Genomic DNA, 18373 nt, shown 5'->3' on the forward strand with positions numbered 1-18373 from the left:
TGAGTGCTGGGATTAAAGGTGTGAGCCACCACGCCCTGCTAGAAGTACTGATTTTAGCTTCAGCCCCTGCAGTGGTCTCTCACCTTGCAAATGAAATTGCACTTTCACCAGATAGAGACTTCCATGGATGTGCTCTTGGTTCAGGCAAATATAGTCAGTACAAAGGGCAGGGTTTGCCCATACTGGAGTTAATCTCTCTGACAATCACAGCTGATTTCACATGGTCTATAACTTCAAAGTCACTGTGGTTTAGAGTGAGAATGTTACTATAGGTTCATACAATAGAATGCTTGGGACCCAGTTGGTCCATCTTGTCCTGATTACAGTTATGTAGAACACTTCTCAGCCCCATAAACTTCTTCCATATTTACATGGATTCTGCTGTTCTTCAACCACGTCTTAATGCCTGTGGGACAAACAATTTTCCATATTACCCCTCCATCTTCTTTGTAGCCTCAATTTCTGTCTGAACTCTATATATTGTTTATCCTGTTACATAGAAATACATTGTTCAGTAGCCTCAGTATAGTTTCTCACTTTCTGCAATATCAGTCAATTCTTGCTGAAATTTTTTCATTTTGGGTGCTTGTGTATGCACCACTCTTATACATAAGGCCGTATCTTGACCTATATTCTATAACACGGTGTCAGAATCTAATTTAAGACCAAACAGTCATTTCCGTAGCCATACATAAGAGACCTGACCATCTAAAATTTAGGGACAAAATGGGTCCCATGACAATGATTCCTCTTCATTGTGTAATGTAACTAAGTGTGTGTGGGGAACTTCCATAGGTTCATTAATTTGTTCTGTCTCCCAAAGTACTCATCGTGGCAGTCCATCTCTCTTTCCCTTGTCCTGATCACTCAGAATGTGCTTCCTCCCTCTTATTATACTCTCTCAGGTTTAGATGGAACCAAAACCAGTTCAAAACTTACAAAATATCTGCCAGCCCTAACTAGGTTCAAGATTTTGTTTTAAAAAATTATAAAGAAAAGGAGGAGTTATGAGTGAATTAAGGTTGAATGTATGTTTGCAGAAATTATGTTTACCCTATTGATATTAATGCACCCTGGATTTGTGGAGTTAAGGAAATATTTAAGTTTGAGAATACATCAGAAGTTTTTCCTATGTTCTGTTAGCAAGAAAATTCAAATGATTTTATTAAGAGTTAAAGATGTAAGATTGAGAGAATTGTAACTATGGATAACAATATTTATGTTAACCTGTTAATGGTAACGGTGAAGCTAAGGGATTCTTTAAGTTTGCAATTGTATTAAGGTTTTGGTTTAGACAGGCTTGATGCAGCTAAAGACTGCTGTAGTCACCTTGGACTTAATCCAAAAGAGAAATGCCATCTTTATCATCCTCTACTCCCATACTGGGAGGTGGAAAGCTATGGAGATTGTTGTGAACTCTTAATAACAAGTTATTTTTTATATATTAAGAAAGTAGGACCTGTGGGAGCCCATTTTCAGGTTCCTCGTGGTTTTACCCAGCAGGTCTGCATAGAGAGGATGATTGGACCACGGGCCTGAGTGCAGGTATCAGAGATGGCTTGCACTTTGTTGTGTTGGGGAAGGTCTTTTGCTCCACCCCTTGGTGTCTTTATAAATACCCTGGGGCAGAGACACTCAGGGCCTATTGAAATAGGTTCCAGGCCCTCTTGAGGCTATCCTGTATTTTCCATCTGTTCATCTCCACAATCTAAATCCTTCTATCTAATATTTTCTGCTGCTTGCACTCAAGAAACCTCTGGGAAACTGTGGGGTTGGTGGATAAATACCCTGCAGAAGCAAAGACTCTTTGCCACGTAATCTAGAGGCTTATTCATTTCTCTGTGTTTTCTCTAATATGCATATGACATTTACATGTTAATAAACTGTTTTTAACATACTCAATGATAGAAGGTTTGTGATGTGCTGTGTTGTAACTTTCTATCCAAGATCATTTGACTGTTACACTCCTTCCCTAACTTTCATAATGATGGATAACCAGGGACAACAACAGCTGTGATCACTATGGATGTAGGAGGGAGGTCAGGGAGGGTGGTGAGGCCACTGTTCACCATCCCTCTGTTGTTCTCATGGCAAAGCCAAGTGAAAGATACAAGTTGAGTCTGGCTGCATCTCATCTCTGCAAAGTAATCCCTGTCTCCTCTTTTAGGTTACACTGATACAGGGGTCCTTAGTCCTCAGCATCTGAGCCCTTCTAGTGTGCGACCCCACAACTGACTCAGTTTCCCAGTTTGAATCTGAAGTCTATTCTGAGTCAATAGAGTTCAAGATTGTCTGCTCCAAGGCTGTGAGGAAGTTCTGATTAGCCCACAGAGTCTCCTTGAAGGGCTGTGAGAAAGTCCTGATTATATCTCATAAGAGGGAACATACTGTTTTGCTAGATGCAGGCTGCTGATGCCTTCCAGTGGTATAAATTGAGATAGAAAATGAAACTGCCTGTTCCTAGATGCAAGGCAGGATAGATAATGGCTGAATGCCTGTCCTGTGCATTGTTCTATCTCTGTCCTTCAAAACTGTATGTAAGCTGGCAGTGAAGTAAACTTGGGGCTGTGCAGCATTGACCAGCAGATCTCTTTACTCTTTGCTGTCTTCTTCATTGTCTCTTCAATTCTCACACCTCTACCCAGCTCCCCAGCTGTCTGTCCGCAAGCTCCTACAGGTGGCAACCAATGTGGGGCAGGTATGGAGGAATTTGTGATAGACACCACAGAAGAAAAAGGAATGTACTCAGGAAAAATGGAAGCTGTGATGAGTTAATTTGAGAGTAAAAGCCATAAGTGTAAATAAAAAAGTAAACCCGGTGTTCAAAATTTGGTGAATAAGAGTAAAGTATAGGGGTTGGGGATTTAGCTCAATGGTAGTGTGCTTGCCTAGCAAGCACAAGACCCTGGGTTTGGTCCTCAACTCCAAAAAAAAAAAAAAGAATAAAGTATAAATATGGGTCAAGCAAATAGAAAACAGAGGTATGTATATTTACTTAAAGAAACTTTAAAGGCTAGAGGTGCTAGAATAAAATGTAAGCAATTGTGTAAATTTTTAGAATTTGTAAAGAAGATTTGTCCTTGGTCCCTAAACAAGGCACTTTGGACCCAGATATTTGGATGCATATTGGAATTAAAATACAGCAATATTATGATAAGCATGGTCCAGGAAAACTTCCAATAGATATTTTTAGTCTCTGGACACTCATTCAGGACAGTCTAGATCTTCATCCTGACAGACAGAAAATGTTACCTAAATCAAGAAAAAATAAACCTTCTGTTCCACCAGAGGAATCATTTAATACAAATGCCTCTATGAAGTCCTCTGAAGAGAATAATCAGTGAGATTCTGATGATGAAATAGAATTAAAAGTAAAGGCTGTAAAAATTTCCTCTCTGCTTCTGACTATGAATGTTGAACAGCAGGCAAGTAAAGAATTAAGGAGGAGGGAGAACTGATAAAATTGAAAGCTCCTTTGTGTAAAACGTTGGAAATGCTTCAAATTTCTGCCTTGAAAAGAAGCACTCCTCTCCCTACAGTGATAGCATGTTTAGACCCTCCTGAAGACTCAACTATTAAGGTAAAGAAACCTCCTGTGATTGCAATGGTTCAGAAGCCTAGAGGCTCTTGGCAAACTTTATTAGTTCATTGCAAGCTAGCTTAAGGGAAGCAGCTAATAAAGGAGAGAATATTAATGGATTTAAGATGTTTCCAGTTATGGAATAGGAGGATGTTAGAGGAAATGTAGTCAGAGTACATACACCTATTCCTTTTAAACAACTTAAGGAGTTAAAATCTGCTTGTTCTCAATATGGCCCAACAGTGCCCTTCACTCAAGCCATCTTAGAAGCTATGGCAAATGAAGCCTTGCCTCCTGAAGATTGGAAACAATTAGCTAAAGCTTGTTTATCTGGAGGAGATTATTTACTATGGAAAACAGAATTTCATGAGCAGTGTGAAAGTATGGCTAATGTTAACAGAGTTCCACAGATTCCTATTACTTTTGAGATGTTAGCAGGTAAAGGTGATTATAGAGATGTGGATAATCAGTTAAATTTTAATGTGGCAATGTATGCTCAAGTTAGCTCTGCAACAAAGAAAGCTTAGAATAAATTCCCTGGCCCTGGAAAGCAAATAGAGGATTTACCAAAAATAAGATAGGGACCTGATGAATTGTTTCAAGATTTTGTTTCCAGACTAATGACAGCAACAGGAAGGCTATTGGGGGACAATAAAGCTGAACTTTTGCTTGTAAAACAGTTGGCTTATGAGAATGCTAATACAGCTTGTCAAGCTGCCATTAGACCATTTCAAAAGAAAGGAGATGTTTCTGCTTATAGTCAGTTATGCTCTGATATTGGCCCTTCTTATACTCAAGGGCTGGCTGTGGCTGCTGCAACGCAGGGAAAGACAATTAAAGATGTGCTTTTTTCAGCCAAGACGACAGGTTCCAGAAAAAAGGAGGATTGTTGGACCACCTGGAAGTTGTTTTGGCTGTAGTCAGATGGGACATTAGATTAGGCAATGCCCCAATAAGGGAAAGCTGAAGGAAACCTGGATTATGCCCTAGATAAAAAAGGGAACCACTGGGTAAATGAATGTAAGTCAATAAAAAGATGTGCATGGAAACCCTCTGTCTGGATATGAGCAAAGGGGCCAGCCTCAGGCCCCCAAACAATGTTATGGGGCACTCCAACCATTTGTTACTCAGCAAAGAAATACATTCAATGCCTCTACAGAGCAACCCCAGGCTGTGAAGAATTGGACCTCAGTTCCTCCTCCTACACAGTATTGACTCCTGAAATGGGAGTCGAGGCCCTGCCCACAGGCAGTTATTGGTCTTTTGCTTGGGAGAAGTAGTAAAACTACGCAGGGATCTCTGTTGCTCCAGGTGTCACAGATGCTGATCATGAAGGGGAGATTAAGGTGGTGACTCATTCACCCAATGGAATTTCTGTTATAAAGACAGGCCAGAGACTTGCTCAATTGAGGTTACTTCCACAAGTGCAAACAAAAAAATCAAGCTATACAAAACAAAAGGGGAAAAGCAGGATTGGGTTCTTCCGATGCTTATTTATTACAAACTACAGGCCCACGATGTCCAGGACTAATTTTATTTGTAAATGGAAAAAGGTTTTCTGGTCTTCTGGACACAAGTGCAGATATGTTTGTAATTACTGCTAATCAATGGCCATCTGCCTGGCAGAGACAACGGACACAAGTACAAGGAATTGGTCAGTCTCAGAGTCCTGAACAGAGTAGTGATGAATTAATTTGGAAAGATGAGGAGGGGCATGAAGGAAACTTCTGACCTTACATTGTTCCTCGACTGCCTGTAAATTTATGGGTAAGAGATGTTATGAGTTAGTACAGAGCAGCTGGACAATGGCCATATAGAGCCTTCTAATTCTCCTTGGAATTCTCCTATTTTTGTTATAAAAAAGAAATCAGGAAAATGGAGGCAAATCACAAGATCTTAGAAAATGAAACTATGCTGTTGATGGGTGCTTTACAACCTGGATTGCCCTCCCCTATAGCAATACCTAGTAATACATATAAAATTATATTGGATTTAAAAGATTGTTTTTATACTATTCCTTTAGCTCCTCAGGATTGTCAAAGATTCGCTTTTAGTATTCCCTCTGTGAATCTTAAGGAACCAGTGAAAAGATTTCATTGGAAGTTTTTGCCTCAAGGAATGGTTAACAGCCCAACATTATGTCAAAAGTTTGTAGCTCAAGCTATACAAGTTAGGGCTCAGTTTCCACAAGTTTATATTATCCATTATATGGATGACATTTCACTTGCTTACAAGGATGAGGGAATTTTATTAGGTACCAAGGGCCAGATACAACAAGATTTGGCCCAAACAGAATTAATTATAGCCCCTGAAAAGGTTCAAAGAGAACCACCTTTCTAGTATTTAGGATATATCTTATATCCTAAGAAATTAAAGCCTCAAAAATTAGAAATAAAAAAAAAAAAGATGAGTTAAAAACATTGAGCCAGGCGGTGGTGGCGCACGCCTTTAATCCCAGCACTCGGGAGTCAGAGCCAGGCGGATCTCTGTGAGTTCGAGGCCAGCCTGGGCTACCAAGTGAGTCCCAGGAAAGGAGCAAAGCTACACAGAGAAACCCTGTCTCTAAAAACCAAAAAAAAAAAAAAAAAAAAAACCAACATTGAATGATTTTCAAAAGTTATTAGGAGACATTCAGTGGTTATGATCTTATTTAAAATTACCTACTGATGATTTAGAACCTTTATATGATACTTTAAAAGGAGATAGTGATCCTAATTCACCTCGACAGTTAACTAAAGAAGGAAGACAGGTTCTTGCACAGATTGAGAATGCTATTCATTATCAACAGATACATCATATTAATTATGATCAACCTTGACAAGCATATATCCTGCCCACTAGACTTACTTCTATAGCAGTATTATGGCAAGATGGTCCTCTTTTATGGTTACATCTTCTGCTTCACCTGTTAAGGTATTATATCCATATTATGAAGCTGTAGCATGTCTAGTACAAAGTTGAGTTAAATCCAAAAGGTATTTGGGCAAAGAGCCAAAAACTATTGCTATGCCATTCACTCAACAACAGATTGATTGGCTATTTCAAAATAATGATTCTTGGGCAATTGCTTTTGCTCAATTTCTGGGTCAAATTGATAATCATTATCCTGCTGATCAATTATTACAGTTTTCTCAGATACATTCCTTTATCTTTCCTAAAGTAGTAATGCATACTCCAGTAGAAGATGCTGCTTTGGTCTTTACTGATGGTTCATGTAATGGGAAATCAGCTTATATGACCATATATCAAAGGATATATAGTTCAAACTACTCCTGCCTCAGCTCAAGTGGTTGAATTAAGAGCTGTCACAATGATCTTTCAAATTCTGAAACATAATTCATTTAATTTATATATAGATAGTCAATACACTTATAGAGCTCTTCAAGTTATAAAAACTGTTTCTTATATTAAAATTATTAATGAACAAATAAGAAAGTTATTTTAACAAATTCAGGATACCATTCATTTAAGAAAATTGCCATATTTTGTGGGACATATAAGAACACATTCAAATCTTCCTGGTCCATTGGCTGGAGGTAATGCTTTAACTGATAAATTTACTCAGTTGGTTACTTTATCTGAAGTTGAACTTGCTCAGCTATCACAATGCATTACATCATCAAAATAGCAAAAGCTTAAAAAAAAAAACAATTTGACTTAACAAGAGAAACTGCTCACCAAATGTGGGAGCCCGTTCTCGGGTTCCTCATGGCTTTACCCAGCAGGTCTGCATAGAGGATGATCAGGACCACGGGCCTGAGTGCAGGTGTCTGAGATGGTCTGCACTTGGCTGTGCTGGGGGAGGAGGTCTTTTGCTCCACCCCTTGGCGTCTCTATAAAAACCCTGGGCCAGAGACAGTCGGGGCCCATTGGAATAGGTTCCAGGCACTCTCGAGGCTATCTTTTATTTTCTATCTGTTTATCTCTGCAATAAATCCTTCTATCTAATATTTCCTGCTGCTCTCACTCAAGAAAACTCTGGGGAACTGTGGGGGTGGTGGGTAAATGCCCCACAGAATGGTGCCATGAACAGGGACTAAAGAAAAAAGAAGAAAAAGAGACTAAAGAAAAAAAAAGGGGACTAAAGACAAATGAACAGGGACTAAAGATAAAGGAAAATAATAGTTTTATTACAGGGTTTAGTCAGCCATGCCAGTGGAAAGGCATGCCGGTGTTATGGAAAAAATATATATATATTTTATATATATTATTGAGAGGCAGGGGTTTTATCCTTGAGAGAAATGGAAAGCAGACTGGATGTCCGATGCTGCAGCGAAATTCTCTTCTGTCAAAATTTCCTATGTTCTATCCCTTTCTCAATTTCTATCTGTGAAAAATAAATATAAAATATAGGGTGGTAATATAGGAAAAACTTAGAAGTGTAAGATTGTGTAGGAAAAATAAGTAAGGCAACTAGACAGAGAAACTCTTCAATTTTCTAACTTTGGGGGCCATGAATGCAAACTGGGGGAAAAATCTTTCTTTGGGCTTTTGGAGTAGTAAAAAAGCTCTTCTTTGAGCTTATGGGGAAGGAAAAGTTTCCTATGGAAGCTTTTGACCTGGGGACAGTTGAAATGCTAAGTCCAAACGGCAAGAGAAAGTGATTTCTCCCTGAGGCAAAAATGGGGGTGTAAGAAGTCAAAAAGTTTAAAGTTCAGAAGTTTTGGGAAAAGTTGGTCTTTCTCTCTTGGGGAAAAAAATTCTTTCTCTTAAACTATAAAGCTTTTCTTGGAAAATTTGGGGAAAAATCTCTCTAAAAAGCCTTAATCTTTCTCAAAAGCTCTCTTAAACACTAAAGCCTTTCAGAACTTTCTCTCTCAGAAGGACAAAAATTAGAATCACCTGAAGATATTAGTATGGGGACCATCTGTGATTAGCTCTAAGGGAAAACAACAAACCTCTTAAGACAGCAAAACCCCTCTAAGTTCTCTTTCAACCTTTAACAATCCTCCCTGCAATGCAGGAGGCAGGGACAAGTTCCTAAAAACCCTTCTAAGTTCTGTCTCTTCAAGCTAGTAAAAGACAGTGGGTCAGAGTACCCTGAGGGAAACGCTTGGGAGAGTGTGGGTGAAGAGCTACAGAGAGCCCAAAAGGACAGGAAACTTTACCTGAGAAAAGCAAAAAAAGCCAAGCTTTTCAGTTACAGCTGAGCTGAGGCATCAAGGGTTTTGTTTCTGAGTGAGCATTTCAGAATGAAAAGGTGCTCCTAATTGTCCTAATGCAAAGATCCCCTGAAGCAATGCAAACTGTTAGCATTGTATCCTCGCTTCTGAACAAAAACCCAGAGGTGACTGGCCAGCGTCTCTGAGTTGGAGTGCATTTTGGGGATACTAGGGTTCCTGCAGTTGTAAACTTCCTGGAGCACAGAGCTGAGGCAGGAAGGTGCAGGACCCAGGGGATGATTGCTAATGAACAAACAAAGCTAAAGCCAGTGGGAACAGCACAGTTGTCTGCTTTCCTAAAGTCCCAGGTTGATAGGTCCACAGCTGAAAAAAAAAAATCTGAGAAAAAGATTTCCTGTCAGAGTAAGGACCTTTCTGGGAAGACAGTGAAGCTGAACTGTGTCTGAAGCAGTCGTGCTGCCGAGTCAGAACGCTGTCTGGGGAAAGAGCCCAGCCAGGGCAGAACAGAACTATCCAGGAGAAAAGCTTTCTTTTCTGTCAGAGAAAGCACCTCTTTGAGAAAAGCTTTGTTTCAACTGACTCTGATGAGATGAGGGAATGTAGGCCCTGAGGGGTGATTGCCTCTGGCATAAGCTCTGTCCTTGCTAAATATCACAGCTGCTAATAACATCAGGAGTTAAAGCTAATGAAGTGAAAATACTAAATCCTGAAAATGCTTTTTCTCAAAGTAAGCTAATGAAGGATACGTTTCATGAAAGAACATTTATGTTCTTGACTCCTTTGAATAGTAACAGTTTTGGTGAAAATATTGGAACTAACAACAATCAAGTCAAATTTTTTCAACAAACTCAAGATGCTATCCACAAAAGAAAGCTGCCATGCTTTATAATAGAGCTCAGTCCAATCTTACTGGTCCTTTAGCTGAGGGTAATGTAATGGCTGATAAGTTAACAAAGATAGTAGCATTATCCCAAGTGGAAATGGCTCAACAGTCATATGCTGTTCTTCATCAAAATAGCAAAAGCTTAAGAAAGTAATTCAGTCTTACCAAAGAAGCAGTTTGTGAAATAGTTAAATGATGTGGGATATGTCAAATATTTCCTATTCCTCACTTAGGGGTAAACCCTCGAGGTCTGCTTCCCAATCATGTATGGCAAATGGATGTTACGCATATTGCAGAATTTGGCAAAATAAAATATATACGTGTGACCACTGACACTTATTCGGGATTTTTAATGGCTAGTGCATAACCTGGGGAAGCTATAAAACATGTAATTATGCACTGCTTAAAGTGTTTTTCATATAGTAGTAAGGCATTTCAACAATTCTGTACCCAATGGGAAATCGTACATAAAACAGGTATTCCTTATAATCCTCAGGGACAAGGTATTGTAGAAAGGGCTCATAGCAGTCTTAAAACACAACTTCAAATAATAAAAGGAAGAAATTTACCCTCAATAGCTACGTAATGCATTAAATCATACTTTTTGTTCTGAACTTTTTGAATATGGATATCTATGAACAGTCTGCCGCAGATAGATTTTGGCACAGTGGCACCCAAGCGACTTTCGAACAAGTGAAATGGAAAGATCCCTGCTCGGGATTATGGAAGGGTCTCGATCCTGTTTTAATGTGGGGTCAAAGACATGTTTGTGTTTTTTCACAAGAGGAGAATGAAGCTCGGTGGTTACCAAAGCATCTGGTAAGGAGCGTGGAACTAAGAAAAGTCAGTTCCAATGACTTTCCTATAAAGGAACCAGAATGAAAGTGGCTTGATTAGTATTTCTGAGGTCTTGTCACTGGTTAATGCAAACAGTGAGGAAACAGAGTTCAGAGCTGAGCTGCTTTTGGCTTTACTATCTTCTTTAGAAAAATACTTTATATCACCTAATAGCTGTGCAGTTTTTGGTGAAGAGCTATACAGCAGCTAAATACGGTAATTTCACCCTCAGCCTGAAGTGAAATTTTTGGTAGAGCAAACCAAAAGTACTGCTGTAATAGAAATGTTTGTCTGAATTGAAGTACTTAGGGGACTATTATGAATTTGGGTGAAGGGACAGCCTCTAGTTAAAAACCATCTACCGCTGACAGTACATCTCTGCTGGTTCAGAAAGGCCGAGAGAGCTTGGCAACTTTGGGATGTGGCTTCATCCCGAGAATGTTACAATCCCCTAGCAACAAGTATCACAACTCTATAATGACAACACTCACTAAATCCCAGTGCTCTATAACAAAGCTGACTATAAACTCTAAACTTTAGAAATGATGTACGTACTTCCTGTCTAGTTAAGAGAATCTTTCTAATAGAGATGGTGATAATAATTAAGAGTAAGAAGTAGAAAGACAAAAATAAGATATGTGAGTTTGTAGAAATTATTCTGTCTTGTTAGATCTGTGTTAAGAAATCTTTAGGTGTTTGCTAAGTTGGATACATGCTAATGGCAGCCCTATATAAGTTTGTAAAATAGATCTATAGAGTTCCTTTAAGAATATAAGCATGCAGCCAGGCGGTGGTGGCGCATGCCTTTAATCCCAGCACTCGGGAGGCAGAGCCAGGTGGATCTCTGTGAGTTCGAGGCCAGCCTGGGCTACCAAGTGAGTTCCAGGAAAGGCGCAAAGCTACACAGAGAAACCCTGTCTCGAAAAACCAAAAAAAAAAAAAAAAAAACAAAAAAAAAAAACAAAAACAAAAACAAAAAAAAGAATATAAGCATGCAAGAAGTATCTTAGGTAGTCTTAAGACATGTAGTAATAAGCTTGTAAGATGCTAGTTGTAAATGTAAGTTTAAATAAGAAATAAGAAGAATATAGTATATAAGAATTAATAAGAAATATATTTGCTAAAGTAGTTCTATAGTTTCCTTAAAGTATAAGTAGATGTTAATATGTTATATGTGAGTTTGTAAAAATGTGTAAATATTGAGTGAGTTTATGCTTAAGCACTTTATGTGAGTTTGTAAAAAAGTGTAAATGTTAAGTGTGAGTCTATTCTTAATGTATATGGTGAAAGAACCTGAGACAGAAGTTAATGTCCTAGTAGACTGCAAAGCAGGCAGTCTGAATGGTTTCAAAAGCTCCAGAAGCCGCTAAGAAGCTAAGAATGGCATACACCAGAACCAGCACAACAAGGCATCCCACAGCTGAGATCCGTGGAAAATTGATGCAACACAGAAAAACCTGAGCTAACATCAAAAATGGTGTGGTTTAGAATGCTACTGTACCTAAAAAGGTCTCTGTCTGTGAGAATAAAAGTCCAGAGACACTTGTTTGAACAAAAATTGTTAACTGCAAAAAGTTTTGGTTGAAAAACGTCTCTTCATATTTGGAAGTGAAAGCCTCATACCAGAATTTATTTCTTGTTTGAACTTTTTGAACTTAAAATGAGATAAAATTACAAAAAGATTTTGGCTATGGATTTCTCATATTTGGAAGGCTAGTACCAGAATTTATCATTTGAATTTTAAGAGTTAAAAAATGAAATAAACAATAGAGATTTCATTGCAATGGAAAAATTTTGAGTAATGACCTAGGTGCTGTGGATATCGCTTATATAAATAAAACACTGATGGCCAGTGACCAGACAGGAAGTATAGGCAGGACAAGGAGACAGGAGAACTGGGGAAACAGGAAGAAGGAGGGAGACACTGCAGCCACCGCCAGGACAAGCAGCATGTAAAGACGCCCATAAGCCACAAGCCACGTGGAAAGGTATAGATTTATAGAAATGGGTTAAGATAAAAGAACAGTTAGGAAGAAGCCTGCCACGGCCATACAGTTTATAAGTAATATAAGCGTCTGAGTGATTATTTTATACATAGATTGTGGGACTGCAGGTCTTGGTGGAACCTGGAGAGAAGCCCTCCAGCAACACCTAGGAACGGTGTTCTGGAATTGGGTTAAAAATGGAGCTGTTTAAATGAAGAAATGTATTTCTACTTAGAATCAAGATGCAGTTTTGTGTGTGTGTGTGTGTATATATATATATGCTTTATTAACAGGTGATTTATGAATTGTTTTATGGAACTGTTTATGTAAAAATGGAATTACGTACAGAACTGGTTTTGTGTTACAAATGGAACTGTTTAAATGGAAAAGTTTGGGTTTTCTAACTAGGCTTGAGATTTTGCTTAAAAAATTATAAAGAAAAGGGAGAGTTAATATTCCTTAGTCTAATTTCAAAAATTGTTTGAGTGGATTAATGTCATGTTTTGTTAGTAAGAAGTGAAAATAGGGTATACTAAGAGACTACTTTTTTTTTTTTTTTATTATTATTATTATTATTTTATAACACCATTCAGTTCAACATAATAGCCACAGAATCCCCTGTTCTCCCCCTCTCGCCCACCCCTCCCCCCAGCCCACCCCCCATTCCCACCTCCTCCAGATCAAGGTCTCCCCCGAGGACCGGGGTTGACCTGGTAGACTCAGTCCAGGCAGGTCCATTCCCCCCTCCCAGACCGAGCCAAGTGTCCCTGCATAAGTCCCAGGATTCAAACAGCCAACTCATGCAACGAGCCCAGGACCTGGCACCAATGCACAGCTGCCTCCCAAACAGATCAAGCCAAATGACTGTCTCACCCGTTCAGGTGGCCTGATCCAGTTGGGGGCCCCTCAGCCTTTGGTTCATAGATCCTGTGCTTCCATTCATTTGGTTATTTGTCCCGGTGCTTTATCCAACCTTGGCTTCAACAATTCTCGCTCATATAAATCCTCTTCTTACTCACTAATTAGACTCCCAGTGCTCCACCAGGGGCCCAGCCGTGGATGTCTGCCTTCAGATTCCTCAGTCCTTGGATGGGGTTTATGGCACCACTATTTGGGTGTCTGGCCATCCCATCACCAGAGTAGGTCAGTTCCTGCCGTCTCGCGACCATTGCCAGCAGTCTTTTGAGGGGGTATCTTTGTGGATCTCCGTGGGCCTCCCTAGCTCTCTGCTTCCTCCCCTTCTCACCTTCTCATGTGGTCTTCATTTACCATGGTCTCCTATTCCTTGTTCTCCCTCTCTTTTCTTGATCCAGCTAGGATCTCCCACTCTTTCCCTCTACTGTCGCCCTTCATTGTTCCCACTCATGACCAGGCTATTCATGTAGATCTTGTCCATTTCTCCGTGTCTTTTTTTGGGGTCCCGTTTTCCAGGTAGCCTCACTGGTGATGTGAGTAGCAGTCTAGTCATCCTTGTTCCACATCTAGCATCTTCCTATGAGTGAGTACATACCATATTTGTCTTTCTGAGTCTGGGTTACCTCACTCAGGATGATTTTTTCTAGATCCATCCATTTGCCTGCAAACCGTGTGATGTCGTTGTTTTTCTCTGCTGAGTAGTATTCCATTGTGTATATGTGCCACAATTTATTTATCCATTCTTCAGTTGAAGGGCATCTAGGTTGTTTCCAGGTTTTGGCTATTACAAACAATGCTGATATGAACATAGCTGAGCAAGTGCTCTTGTGGTATGATTGAGCATTTCTTGGGTATATGCCCAGGAGTGGTATAGCTGGATCTTGGGGGAGATTGATTCCCAATTTTCTAAGAAAGCGCCATATTGATTTCCAAAGTGGTTGTACAAGCTTGCATTCCCACCAGCAGTGGAGGAGAGTTCCCCTAGTTCCACATCCTCTCCAGCATAAAGTGTCTTCAGTGTTTTTGATCTTAGCCACTCTGACAGGCGTAAGGTGGTATCTCAGAGTTGTCTTGATTTGCATTTCCCTGATGATTAGGGAAGTTGAGCAATTCCTTAAATGTCTTTCAGCCATTTGGGATTCCTCTGTTGAGAATTCTCTGTTTAGTTCTAAAGCCCATTTCTCAATTGGACTGTTGGTCCTTTTGATGTCTAATTTCTTGAGTTCCTTATATATTCTGGATATCAGTCCTCTGTCAGATGTGGGGTTGGTGAAGATCTTTTCCCATTCTGTAAGCTGTCGCTTTGCCTTGTTGACCGTATCCTTTGCTCTACAAAAGCTTCTCAGTTTCAAGAGGTCCCATTGATTGATTGTTTGTCTCAGTGTCTGCGCTACTGGTGTTATATTTAGGAAGTGATCTCCTATGCCAAGGCGTTCAAGACTATTTCCTACTTTTTCTTCTAGCAGGTTCAGAGTAGCTGGATTTATGTTGAGGTCTTTGATCCACTTGGACTTAAGTTTTGTGCACGGTGACAGATATGGATCTATTTGCAGCCTTCTACACGCTGATATCCAGTTATGCCAGCACCATTTGTTGAAGATGCTTTCTTTTTTCCATTGTACACTTTTGGCTTCTTTGTCAAAAATTATATGTCCATAGGTGTGTGGGTTAATGTCAGGGTCTTCAATTCGATTCCATTGGTCCACATGTCGGTTTTTATGCCAATACCAGGCTGTTTTTATTACTGTAGCTCTATAGTAGAGCTTGAAGTCGGGGATTGTGATGCCTCCAGAAGTTGTTTTATTGTACAGGTTTCTTTTAGCTATCCTGGGTTTTTTGTTTTTCCATATGAAGTTGAGTATTGTTCTTTCCAGATCTGTGAAGAATTGTGTTGGTATTTTGATGGGGATTGCATTGAATCTGTAAATTGCTTTTGGTAAGATTGCCATTTTTACTATGTTAACCCTGCCTATCCATGAGCATGGAAGATCTTTCCATTTTCTGAGATCTTCTTCAATTTCTTTTTTCAGGGACTTAAAGTTCTTGTCATATAGGTCCTTCACTTGCTTGGTTAGTGTTACCCCAAGGTATTTTATGTCATTTTTGGCTATTGTGAAGGGTGATGTATCTCTAATTGCCTTCTCAGCTTCTTTGTCCATTGTATATAGGAGGGCTACTGATTTTTTTGAGTTGATTTTGTATCCTGCTATGTTGCTGAAGGTGTTTATAAGCTTTATCAATTCCTGGGTGGAATCTTTGGGGTCACTCAAGTATACTATCATGTCGTCTGCAAATAGGGAAAGCTTGACTTCTTCCTTTCCAATTTGAATCCCCTTAATCTCCTTATGTTGTCTTATTGCTCTGGCTAGAACTTCAAGTACTATATTGAATAAGTATGGGGAGAGTGGACAGCCTTGTCTCGTTCCTGATTTTAGTGGAATTGCTTTGAGTTTCTCTCCATTTAATTTGATGTTGGCTGTTGGTTTGCTATATATTGCCTTTATTATGTTTAGGTATGTTCCCTGTATTCCTGATCGCTCCAAGACTTTTATCATGAAGGGGTGTTGGATTTTGTCAAATGCCTTTTCTGCATCTAGTGAGATGATCATGTGGTTTTTTTCTTTGAGTTTGTTTATATGGTGTATTACATTAATGGACTTTCGTATGTTGAACCACCCTTGCATCCCTGGGATGAAGCCTACTTGATCATGGTGGATAATTGTTCTGATGTGTTCTTGGAGTCTGTTTGCCAGTATTTTATTGAGTATTTTTGCATCAATGTTCATGAGGGAGATCGGTCTGTAGTTCTCTTTCTTTGTTGCATCCTTGTTTGGTTTAGGAATCAGGGTAATTGTAGCCTCATAGAAGGAGTTTGGTAATGTTCCTTCTGTTTCTATTATGTGGAACAATTTAGAGAGTATTGGTATTAACTCTTCTTTGAAGATCTGGTAGAATTCTGCGCTGAAACCATCTGGTCCTGGGCTTTTTTTGGTTGGGAGACCTTTAATGACTGTTTCTATTTCCTTAGGGGTTATTGGACTATTTAAATAGTTTATCTGGTCTTGATTAAACTTAGGTATGTGGTATCTATCCAGAAAAATGTCCATTTCTTTTAGGTTTTCCAGTTTTGTGGAGTAGAGGTTTTTGAAATATGACCTTATAATTCTCTGGATTTCCTCAATGTCTGTTGTTATGTCCCCCTTTTCATTTCTGATTTTGTTGATTTGGATTCTCTCTCTCTGTCTTTTGGTTAGTTTGGATAAGGGCTTGTCTATCTTGTTGATTTTCTCAAAGAACCAACTCTTTGTTTCATTAATTTTTTGTATTATTCTCTTAGTTTCTAATTTATTAATTTCACCTCTCACTTTGATAATTTCCTGGCGTCTATTCTTCCTGGGAGACTTTGCTTCTTCTTGTTCTAGAGCTTTCAGATGTGCTGTTAATTCACTAGTGTGCGATTTCTCCAACTTCTTTATGTGGGCATTTAGTGCTATGAATTTCCCTCTTAGCACTGCTTTCATAGTGTCCCATAAGTTTGGGTATGTGGTGTCTTCATTTTCATTGATCTCTAGGAAGTCTTTAATTTCTTTCTTTATTTCTTCCTTAACCCATTGGTGATTCAGTTGAGCATTATTCAGTTTCCATGAGGTTGTAGGTTTTCTGTAGTTTTTGTTGTTGTTGAAATCTAGCTTTAAACCATGGTGATCTGATAGAACACAGGAGGTTATTCTGATTGTTTTGTATCTGTTGAGATTTGCTTTGTGGCCAAGTATGTGGTCGATTTTAGAGAAAGTTCCATGGGGTGCTGAGAAGAAAGTATATTCTTTCTTGTTAGGATGGAATGTTCTGTAGATATCTATTAGGTCCAATTGGGTCATGACATCAGTTAAGTCCTTTATTTCTCTGTTAAGTTTCGATTTGGGAGATCTGTCCAGTGGTGAAAGTGGGGTGTTGAGATCTCCCACTATTAATGTGTGGGGTTTTATATGTGGTTTAAGCTTTAGTAATGTTTCTTTTACATATGTGGGTGCTCTTATGTTTGGGGCATATATGTTCAGAATTGAAACTTCATCTTGGTCGATCTTTCCTGTGACGAGGATGTAATGTCCTTCTTGATCTCTTTTGATTGATTTTAGTTTGAAGTCTATTTTGTTGGATATCAGGATGGCTACCCCTGCTTGTTTCTTAAGACCATTTGATTGAAAAGTCTTTTCCCAGCCTTTTATTCTTAGGTAGTGTCTATCTTTGAATTTGAGATGTGTTTCTTGTATGCAGCAGAAGGATGGGTCCTGCTTTTGTATCCATTCTGTAAGTCTATGTCTTTTTATAGGTGAATTAAGTCCGTTGATATTAAGGGATATTAATGACCAGTGATTCTTCATCTCTGTTATTTTTGGTGGTAGTGTGTGTGTACTTCTCTTCTTTGGGGTTTACTGTTGTGGCTTTATCTATTGCCTGTGTTTTCAAGTGTGTATCTGACTTCCCTCGGTTGGAATTTTCCTTCTAGTGCTTTCTGTAGGGCTGGGTTTGTGGATAGGTATTGTTTAAATCTGGTTTTGTCTTCGAATGTCTTGTTCCTTCCGTCTATGATGATTGAAAGTTTTGCTGGGTATATTAGTCTGGGCTGACATCCATGGTCTCTTAGTGTCTGGATTACATCTGTCCAGGTCCTTCTGGCTTTCAAAGTCTCCATTGAGAAATCGGGTGTTATTCTGATGGGTTTACCTTTATAGGTCACTTGGCCTTTTTCCTTGGCTGCTCTTAATATTCTTTCTTTATTCTGTACATTTAGTTGTTTAATTATTATGTGTCGAGGGGACTTTTTTTGGGGGTCTAGTCTGTTTGGTGTTCTATAGGCTTCTTGTATCTTCATAGGCATTTCCTTCTTTAAGTTGGGAAAGTTTTCTTCTATAATTTTGTTGAATATATTTTCTGTGCCTTTGAGTTGGTATTCTTCACCTTCTTCTATCCCTATAATTCGTAAGTTTGGTCTTTTTATGGTGTCCCAGATTTCTTGGACATTTTGGTTCATGACTTTGTTGGCTTTAGT

At 39.1% G+C, this 18373-nt stretch overlaps 1 protein-coding gene and 1 long non-coding RNA gene across 3 annotated transcripts in view; one reads left to right on the forward strand and one right to left on the reverse strand.

Moving 5' to 3' along the window:
- LOC121822970 (uncharacterized) overlaps positions 1–18373 on the reverse strand; it is a 109189-nt gene that overhangs the window by 66555 nt on the left and 24261 nt on the right. The window lies entirely within an intron of this gene.
- Positions 1–18373, forward strand: part of LOC143268734 (uncharacterized) — a 28129-nt gene that overhangs the window by 1561 nt on the left and 8195 nt on the right. The window lies entirely within an intron of this gene.

Source organism: Peromyscus maniculatus, chromosome 15 (assembly GCF_049852395.1).
Source record: "Peromyscus maniculatus bairdii isolate BWxNUB_F1_BW_parent chromosome 15, HU_Pman_BW_mat_3.1, whole genome shotgun sequence".
Taxonomy (NCBI): domain Eukaryota; kingdom Metazoa; phylum Chordata; class Mammalia; order Rodentia; family Cricetidae; genus Peromyscus; species Peromyscus maniculatus.